The sequence below is a fragment of the Antechinus flavipes genome, chromosome 4 (assembly GCF_016432865.1).
Source record: "Antechinus flavipes isolate AdamAnt ecotype Samford, QLD, Australia chromosome 4, AdamAnt_v2, whole genome shotgun sequence".
NCBI lineage: Eukaryota > Metazoa > Chordata > Mammalia > Dasyuromorphia > Dasyuridae > Antechinus > Antechinus flavipes.
Genome location: NC_067401.1, coordinates 483,698,452 through 483,709,605, shown reverse-complemented (window position 1 = coordinate 483,709,605; position 11,154 = coordinate 483,698,452).

The following is an 11,154-nucleotide window of genomic DNA, read 5'->3' as shown; positions in this document are numbered from 1 at the left end:
CAGTAATTCAGATTGGATACAACCTTCCTGTCATCAAATCTATGCTGTCCACTTGCTGTTCATTAATAAATCTTTTTGATAGAAAATTAGCTTAATTTCATTCTTTTATGTACATTATTAATTGTATTTATTACAAGCAGGTTAACATTTCTTGAGTACTTATCGCATAATGCCAACCTTGTCATATAATACATTTTCACAAAAAATTATAATATTGCCCTCAATCAGTACTAGTTCATTAAAAATTACACTGTGCAACTAAATATAAGGTTACCCACTAGCACCGTTACAGTTAATATCTATCAGGTTCTATTACAGCTCTTTTTTTTTTCCTTTAAAAGATACACAAGAATACATATGAGTTTATAAATTAGCAATACGTGAGATTAAGGCAAGAGGAGAAAACCATTAACAGTTGTCAATCTACATACAACAAAACAAATTTTAATTGGTTGGAATACTGTACTTTGATTATGGAGGTATGAAAACTTACAAATACTATACAAATAGATATAACTAAAGATATATCATATAGACGTTTGTGTGCACATAGAGTGTATATTTATATGCAAAAAAAAGTAGAAGCTTAAAATGTTTCTTTGCATCCTCATCTTTTCTAGGCCAATGGACCCTCAAGCTTAATGCAGGTTTAAGAATATGTGAGTTCCATGTTTTAACAGGGACATAAAATAAAAACCAACTGAGAAAGGTGACCAGAAAAAGATTTGAAAAAGCATGAGTAAGTTTGGTTTAGAGAAAAATACTAGAATGGGAGTAATGACAACAGACTTCAATCAATTAAAGAACAATCACATCAAGAAGGAAATGGACTTTTTTTTAATCTTGTTTCAGACCAAAAAAGAAAGAAAAAAGTGAATACAAGGCACAAAAGAGCAAATTTGGGTTTCATTTAAGAACATCTTCCTAATAAGTATAGCTTCTTAATGCAAAACAGAATGCTTCATAATTTAAAGAGCTCTCTGCACTTCAAGCACAGATAATGCTGTGGGAGGATTTCATGGTCTGTGTACAGGGGCATGATGAACTAAATAACTCTAAGGTTCCTCCCAAATCTTAAGCATTTATAGTATTATGTACATGACAAAGATATTTATGTATGTATGTGTAAAGTCTATAAAAATGATAGATCTCCTGAACTTTCAGGAAAGGCTACAAAGCATAAAACTGCCTCCTAACATCTCACATGATAAAATAAAAACAATAGTTAAGTCAAGAAGCTCAAGTTTCAAGCTCAAGATCTGTTGTCATTTTTACTAGCTCAGTGATACTGGGCAAATTATTTTAACCTAGCAAGGAAATATTTTCTTCATATGCAGAAAAAGATTGGTATCTTGCAAACTAGAAAGCACTCTACAAACATATATTGAAAGATAAAAATAAATCTGATTAACATACACAGGCATTTATATTTGATGATATAAAAGAGAAATCAAACAACGTATAAAATGATGTTTAGGCCATGTTTGAAATTATTGGTTCTCTTATCAGAACCATGTTATTTGAACTTCTGCCTTGTTTAATAAATTGCTTACACAGATGTTTTTTCCCTGCCATCTCCCTAACATGGGGGGAGGGAGATGAGTACATCAAGAGGAAGGATGTTATCCTGAAAATATCCTTGAAGGATGATTGTGTGATGGAGGGGGGAAAAAAGGAACAGGTTGGAAACCAAAGAACCTCACAATTGAAAACTCAAGGTCAATAAGATTTGTTCTCTCCTACTTTACTAAAAGTAAATTCTTAAAATATCCACAACAATTAAACATAAAGAATTTCAAACTCTACCAAAGCAGGTTAATCCAGTGTTCATCTTCCCTCTAGTTATCTAATTTTTTAAGCCAATCTCATGATTAGATATTTTCCTTCATATTAAAACTAAGTAAATGAAAATCACTTAAGTATAGCCTTGCTGCAAATATATTTAGTATGATGCAAATATATAATAATAGTATTTTTCTACACAAAGAATCCCAAGGAAAACAGAAATGAACTTGAGAAATACCAGCATTATCTCAGATTGTTAATGAGAATCCTGTTTTCTCTTCTATCACTATTTAACAAATTAAATCAAAAGCTATCTATCTTGTGATAAAAGTCTAAAGTACTTTCTAATCTTCAAAATCTTCATTCTGGTTCAAAACTGAATACTTTTCAGTATCTTAACAAAACGAAAATTAAGTTAACAAGCTCTACAGATTTTAGTTTAATTTTTTTCCCTTCTTTTCTGGCTCACCTTTTACTATCATTTCTCAACCCCACTAAAAAAAAAAAAAAAGAAATTATTAGATATACCTGTTTTGATATATACCTGTTCTGCAACTGTGGTTTTGTTTTTAAAACTTTCTACCATATTCCTTCACAAAAGTAAGAAAAGCAGCAAATGATAAATTGATCACCTCACCTTACAAGACAAAATTTTGTACTTCAATTTTTTTTCTTGAATTAATTTCATCTCAATTATAAAACCAAAATAGTTCATTTAAATTCAATGGCCACTGAATGAACTTCTTAGCCAAGATAGACACTTGAAAATTTCTCTGACCCATGGAAAGCAAAGCAAGTATATTCACTTCAATTCAAATGTATCACTATTGCTGAACAACCAAAGATCCTGACATATGATGTCAACATCATACTAGATGTTGGTGATGTACTCTTCATACAAAATAAGACAATATATTATTATTTCCCTTTAAAAAAGATTTCCCACCAACTCTGTAACACAACATTTCTAATTCAAGCTTCTCTGAAATTATTAAAGCTATATGATTGAGGTTGTCACCATCTTTACATCAAGTAAGTTATCAACAAATGAGATCCAAATGTTTCTCAATGAAGACAAAATATTTGATATTTTGAGACAAGCAATGAGATAAGAAAAAAATTAAATAGGCAAGAGGCAGGTAAAATGACCCTAATTACTAAATGCTGGTATTACTTAGAAAATTTTCAAGGCATCACCAAAAAAAAAACAAAAAACAAACCAAAAAAAAAAAAAAAAGCACAATCAAAAAGAAAACCAAAAATACACCCCAAACCCCTCCAAACTTTCACTTAATTGTGACAATTAACAGTTTCAGCAAAACAGAGCATTACAAAATAAGCTCACTTAAACCTGCACAAAACAGTACTTCAATATATCAACAACAGCCAAGTAGGGATTAATAGAAATAGAAGCCCCAATAACTTTTAAAATGTACAAAACATGTGGGTTCTACATTCTACAACAGCACATGATATTTATTTTTATTTGCAAAAATAAAAAATGCAATTAATTGGAGGGGTTTTTGGTACTCACTCTAAGACAAAACAATATAATAAAAATTATAAAACTAACACAAATCACTTTGAGATGTAATATACAAAATCACCAACATTTATGCAGTGTCAAAAGAAAGAGGGAGTGGGGGAGGGAGTGAAGGAGGCAAGGAGAGAGGGAGAGAGATGGGGGAGAGAGAGAGGGAGAAGGAATGGAAGAGTGGGAGAGGCAGGGAGAAGGAGAGGGAAAGGAAGAGGGAAAGGGAGAGAAGAGGAGGGAGAGAAGGGGAAGAAAGAAGGAGAGAGAGAGGAAGAAGCAAAGGAGACAGACAGTATATATGTGTTTGGCAGGATTGGGAAAGGAAGGTAGGAAATAGGAAGAAAGGGGCTAGAAAAACCAAGTAATATTCATTTGAAGGGAAAAAAATTATTCAATATATCAAAAAAATTTTAAGGCAGGAATGAAGAACAGAAGTTTCAGGCCTCATAATAAATTATAAAGAAGTAATCAAAACTATTTGATATTGTTGTCAAAACAGAAATGGATAACAAATTAGAATCAGGAAGAATAAGAAATAATTGAACCCAGTGTTTCATGAAACCTAAAGCAAATTATGTAATTAAGAACTCTCTATGTGACAAGAAATGCCAAAATCAATTTAGTATAGACCATCATATTAGACCATATGCCACAAAAACTCAATCATAAAGGAACAAAATGAGATAGCTTTTAAAACTGTGGTTAAGGGTCAATTCTTTTTTTTTTTAATTTATAAATAATTATTAAACAAAGTAGGAAATTTCAATTATGAGTAGCAATACTTTAATAGCTGAAACTGCACTAAGCAGTTTCTTGGGAGAGCCTCTATGAAGCAAAAACCAAAATACGCCCTTTACTTAGAAATTCCTAGAAATGTAAGCTGAAGTTGTAAAAAATTACCCTGGCATGGGTTCTGTCAATAAAAAGTTATTAAAAATAAAAAAAAGTTAAAAAAAAAAGAAATGTAAGCTGAAGAGGTTAATATTGTAAAAAGCTTTATAAACACTAAAACGCTTAAAGTACTGTTATTCAAAGACCTACAAACCTAATCAATGATTGGATAAACATGTAAGGGTACATGAATGGAATGGAATACAATTATGCCATGTTTAATCAACAACAACAATATGATCATATCTCCTAATTATGGGCTGCTCACACCTAAGCCTAGTTAGGAAATTGCAGGAGAGAGATCGGGAGCAATAATTAAACTGTCCCAGATCAATTTGCTTTAGGAACACTGAAAATTTGAAGGCCCCTTGTCTGACCTCCTCCTAAGTCCCTAAAAATACCTTCAAGAAAGCAGCACAAAGACCAACTCCTGGTAGTGCAAAAATGTGCAAAGCCTGGCCCTAACATAAAGTGCGAATACAGGAAGTAGACTGGAAGAATGAGGAAACAAAAAAATGAATCCCACTTAAAAAAGCTATAATGATGGGTAGGGATGGTAAGACATAAACCCAGATGAAGAAAATAATTACATATATCTATAAACAAAGCCTCAAAGAAAAACACAGCTTAAAGACAAATTAAAATAAAATTCCTAGGAGAGATGAATTAAGTGTTAAAAAAAATATTTTAAATAATGAAATGAGAGTACCAGAGGGGGAACAAACTGGAAAAGAAAGGAGCTATGGAAGAAAAGAACTGGAAAAGGATTAGCAGGTTGGCACAAGAGGTATGCAATCTTATTCAAACAACGAATTCTAAAATTATAATTAAACAGAATATTTTTTTCTCAAAAGAGAGAAGAGGAGGAGGGAAGGAGGAGAAGGAAGGAGGAAGGCAGGAAGAGGGAAAAGGAAGAAAGGAGGAGGGAAGAAGGAGAAGGGAAGAGGGAGAAGGAAGAAGGAAGGAGGAAGGAGGAGGAGGAGGAAGATGAAAGCAACTGACCTGGAAAATATTCAGGAGAGAAAATTCCGTAGTCAACTGGACTATCTGAAAGCCATGACCAAAAAAAAATTTAAAATAAAAGCCTATACAATATATTTCAAGAAAATTGGCCACATCTTAGAACCATAAGGCAAAATGGAAATAAAAAGAGTGATCAAAAATATCTCTAAAGAAAAATTCCAAGAAACATTAACAGTAAAATTTAAAGCTTCAAAGTCAAAGAAAAAAAAAATACTACAAGCAATCAGAAGGCATTCAAGTACTACGAAGTCAGAGTCAGAATCACAACACAACAGCCAGCAGCTTAGAATAACTATTCCCTAAGACAAAGAAGTAAGATATTTCAGAAGATTTACAAACAAGAATAACTTACTCAAGAAAATCGAGTATAATCCAGGGCAGTTATGTGTGCAAATGGACCACAAAGTAGAAGACTTCTAAACATTGCTGACAAAAAATCAGAACTGCATAGTAATGTCTTGACGATTAGAGCAACAGCCACTAGGTTGTTAGATCATCTGGACTCCTTGACTCAAGCTCACTCCACTTTAGGTTATCTATCATACATTCGGCTGTTCAAGTAATTTTTCTTGAGCCTACATTGCCCATGTGACTCCTCCACTTAATAAACTCCAATGTCTTCCTACTGTTTTTTATGATAACTTATAAATTCTTCTGTTTCTATTTTAAAGCTAACCTTTCACAAACTAGTCCAACCTATTATTTTTTTTCATTTGACATCATTCCCTCTCTCCTCTATGATCCAGCTAAACAAGCCTTCTCTTCTTCAACCATGATATCACACTGACCTACAAATAATCTATCCTCACTTCTGCCTCAGTCCCTCTCTTCTTTTAAGTCACAGCATCTTCCTGTTTCTTCCGACTGGTAAATCTCTTTTCTCAATCTCTACCTCCCTACTACTCAGAGCACTAAAGCTTTGGAATATTGCATGCTGTGGGAAAGTTGATAGGTTACTTAGTTTTGCTAAACTGTTTTTTTCTTCTCTTTTTTGTTCTTTGTTAAAAAGGATGACATGGGGAAGAGCATATTTGAAAATGAAACTAATATAAAACCAAAAGATATTAATTTTCTTCCCCACAGAATGTTAAAAATATAAAGAATATAGAGAATCAACTCAGATTTGTAAGAATACAAGCCATTCTCCAATTGATAAATGATCCAAGGATATGAACAGACAATTTTCAGATGAAGAAATTGAAACCATTTCTAGTCGTATGAAAAAATGCTTTAAATCACTATTGGTCAGAGAAATGCAAATTAAGACAACTCTGAAGTACCCCTACACACCTCTCAGACTGGCAAAATGACAGGAAAAGATAGACAAATGTTGAAGGGGATGTGGGAAAACTGGAACACTAATACATTGTTGGTGGAATTGTGAATTGATGCAACCAATCTGGAGAACAAGAAACTATGCCCAAAGGGCTATCAAACCCTTTGATCCAGCAGTGTTCCTACTGGGCCAGTAGCCCAAAGAGATCTTAAAGGTGGGAAAGGGACCCACATGGGCAAAAATGTTTGTAGCAGCCCTTTTTGTAGTGGCTAGAAACTGGAAACTGAATGGATGCCCATCAGATGAGGAATGGCTGAATAAGTTATGGTATATGAATGTTATGGAATATTATCATTCTATAGAAACGATCAGCAAGATGATTTCAAAGAGGCTTGAAGAGGCTTACATGAACTGAAATGAAGTGAAATGAGCAGAACCAGGAGATCATTGTACACGGCGACAAGATTATACGATCAATTCTAATGGACATGGCACTTTTCAATAATGAGGTGATTCAGGCCAATTTCAATAGATTTGTGATGGAGAGAGCTACCTGTATCCAGAGAGAGAACTTATAGGGATTGAGAGAACATAATTGTGGAAATATGTATAGAAGAACTGCATGTGTTTAACAAGCCCTGGATTACTTGCCATCTGGGGAAAGGGAGAAAAAGGGAGGGAGAAAAAAATTTGGAACACAAATTTCTGCAAGAGTGAATGTTGAAAACTATCAATGCATGTGTTTTGGAAATGAAAAGCTTATAAAAGTGTGTGTATGTGTGTATATGTGTGTATATGTGTGTGTGTATACACACACACACACACACACACACACACACACAAATGATGAGTTAATGCAATAATATACCTATCTGTCTTTAATGAGTCTAATTTTCCTGGCTCAGATTATATTGGAGAAACACCTGGCAGACAGAAATATTACTTGGGGGGAAGAGAAGACAGACAAAGAAGACGTCTTAGAGACCTAGAGAAGTACAAAATTCCAGATTTCTGGCTCTATTTTCCAAAAAGGGACGGAGACATGAAAAGGAGAAAAATTGAGCTTAAAAAAGAATTGGTAAAGCTTGATTGCGATCAGTCATAGCTTCTATTATGTCAGCCCATCAGGCCTCACTATAACACATAATTTCATCATCATAGAATTTAGATCCTTTAATCCAGCCCCTTCATTGTATAGTTTTTATTATACTGGGAAATAACCAGAATGGGTAACAAGCTGATTTGGAAGCATATTGATCCAGCTTTGTGCAACATGACTTTGAGCAATTTGATAATTACAAAACCCAGTTAGGAACTATACTGGTGTGACTTGCCATATATAGGAAAGGAAGCAAATGCAGGGCAAAGCAAACAATATGGAGAAATTGTTTAGTCTTTCATTTAAGAAAATTCAGCCTAGCATCACAGCAGAGAGCCATCTGCTCACTCTCTCTTGGCTATATACTCAGTATGGTTCTGGGACAGCTAAAGGCTAATGAAGACCTCATCCATCATGAGATTCAGTCAGATGTTTGTAGTAAAAAAAAAAAAAAATGATACTTTGGGATCAATTAAAGCTATTGCTGTAAAACACAAAGTTCCCTATTCCCAAGGTACCCTAACAGTTTACTTCTCTCTTCTACTTCTTGACATCCATATTCCTGATCTTCCATCCCCTCAGAATACTTCAAATATACCATATGGATACTCTGATCTGATACCAGATACCCTGGTAGTGGCATTACTATTTGAAGTGTTAGGCATAATGTTTGGAAGTCAGATTAGCTGCATATGAGAGAAATATGCAATGCACTAGCAAATGCTCTAGGAAGACTAATGTAAAAACTTGTCCATTTTATAAAATGTACTGACAAGTTTAGTGATTTAAAGAAACAAAGCAACAACTCCCTGTGTATGCTAGAAATTGATTTTTTTAAGTCTCAGTGTCTCATTATAAATTAAAACTATAAAAATTTTGAACAATAAAATTATACACAAATGAACTCAATTTTAATTCTACACCATGTAGTTAAAGAGATCACTGATTTGTGAATATGTGGAAGTGCCACTTCATAAAGAACTAGCCCTGAAACATTAATCACTTTTTATTTTTTAATGGGAATGTTAAAAGTTTACCTACATTATATTTGTTTTTAAAGTTTTATTGATGACTTGTTTTTCAAAGCATGGTAACAGCCAAATAAATAAATCAACTTTCACCCTCTGCCCATAGAACTCTATTTAAAACAAAGAACTGACTATGCATTAAATGTGGCTTAATTGGATTTTAGCAAAGCATTCAACAAGTTGCTTGTGCTATTCCTACAGAAAAGATGGGAAAGGTATTAGATAGAGGTTAGTCCCAAAAAAATTGACTCAGAACTAGATTGTCAGTCCAATACCAATATTATCATCAATGGTGTTGGATCCTCTTAGAAGGATATTGTTTGGCTCTTTGATACTTAATAGGTTTCTGTCAATTATTTGGAAACAAGCTTAGATGGCATGCTTATCAAATAGATTAGACAAAAGTTGGGAGGAAAAGCTACCAGGCTAGACAACAAAATGAAGATCCAGAAGGATCTTAACAAGTTAGAACTCTTGAGTACATCTAGTAAGATGGAATTCAATAGTTATAAAGTATAAGAACTGGATTCAAAAATCCAACCTCAGAAATAAGTAAAAATGGGGGAACCTAGCTAACTAGCAGTTTGTCTGAAAAAGATTCAGGATATTTATTCAAATGTAAAAGCTCATTATGAGTAAATGGTGTGAAAGGGCAGCAAAAAATTTTAGCTCGATGATGGACTGTGTTCCTTTCTGTCTTCACTGCCATACTTATGGGAACTGGGTGAGGACCACTGTTTTTGCTGTCAAATCCTGCTGATCTGTTTGTTACTTGGTTTCAACTGCTGCTATCTATCTCAATAGCAAATCTTGTCGGGGAGGTTGATAAGGGAGACTGATATCCAGCAATAAATGTGACGTAAAAAACTAATAGTCGCTATTAAATAATAGGCTGAATTTGGATAAACATCATGTCCATGAAAACAGATGTAATAATCCCACTGTACTCTTTCCCTCACTGAAACACAATACCAAGGAAATTAACAAAACCATGGAAAGCAGTATGATATAATGGAATCAGTGATGCATTTAACATAGGTTAAAAGCCTTCCTCTGCTCTTTAGTACCTGAGTGTTCTAGGGTAAGTCATTTAAATCTAAGGAAGATTGACCAGATGAACTCGGAGGTCCGTCCTAGCTCAAAATTTAAGGTGCTTTGGCCAACATCTAGAAGAAAGTAACCAAGATGGTGAGGGTTGTTCACAATGAGTTCGTGATATAGGACCCATCAACTGGAGGGAGATTAAGGGAGAAAGTGGGTGAAAGTGAGAGTTTACCATAAGCACATGATAGCAATTTTTAAGTACCTGTGATGTCACATCGATAAAGAATAAATTTTTTTCTACTTATTTTTCTCTCAAAGTAGAAGGTAAGAATCAAAGTTGTATAAGCACAAATAAGGACAATCTTTCTTAAACTTAGATCCAACTCTTGAACAGAGGGGGTTTCCCCCTTACAGGAGGATCTGTGGACTGAACTACACATACGACCTGAGTCTCTTCTAAAACCCTGCTGTTCTAGTACACTCACTGAGGGAAAGGAAAATACTAATAGAGAATAGTTAACTTTCAACCACTGCTCTACTTCTATCCTTTAGAGTCAAGCAGAAGTCTAGTGCTTCTAAATGACAAATTTTCAAATTCTGAAATACTATTGTGTTCTCCTAATTCACATCTCTTCTTTAAGTTGAGCAACCCCAATTCCTTCAACCAGGGTTCATATGACCTGAGGTTGAAGTTGTTCATATCCTTCCTCTTCAGACTGAGTGTTAATAAACTGTAACATATAAACTGTTTCTAAAATGGATATAAAAATATAAAAAGAAACAACTCAAAAGACAAAAGAACCCTCCGAAGTAGAAAGGACCACAAGAATTCTAATAAAATAACTCATGGCTAAAAACTATTAGATGTTGTTCATTCATTTCAGTCATGTCTGACTGTGAACAGATTGGGCCTTTTTTTGTGGGGAAAGGGTTAAGGTTTGCCATTTCCTTCTCCAGCTCATTTTACAGAGGAGGAACCGAGGCAAACAGGGTAAAGTGACTCGTCTAGGGGTCACATAAGTAGAAGTACTTAAGGCCAAGTCTGAATTTACAAAGGATATGACTCCTTGCCTGGCACTGTATTCATTGTGCAATCTCACTGTCCTCCTAAAATTGTGAGAGGTCCCATTAAAATCCAAATATTCTTGAAACTCAGTATATCATACTTTCCAGGATGAAAAGATGTCTTTCTATTGATGGTGATTAAAATGAAAAGTTGTTTTATTATTTCCTACAAGGGTGGATCAAATAAGGAGGAGCTTCAGACTTGAAGGAATGAAGTCAAGGACACGAGCTTGGTGGCCCTGGTTAAGAGACTTGGACTCACCCCATGCTTGAGGCAACTCTAAGGACAAATTGCCAACAAAGTGTCCATCTGCCTAGACACATGCAGTTTCCTCATAGGGAGTTAACTATATGAAAGAAATCACAAGTCAAAACAGCAAATTTGTTTTTAAATCATATCAGTTCCTTT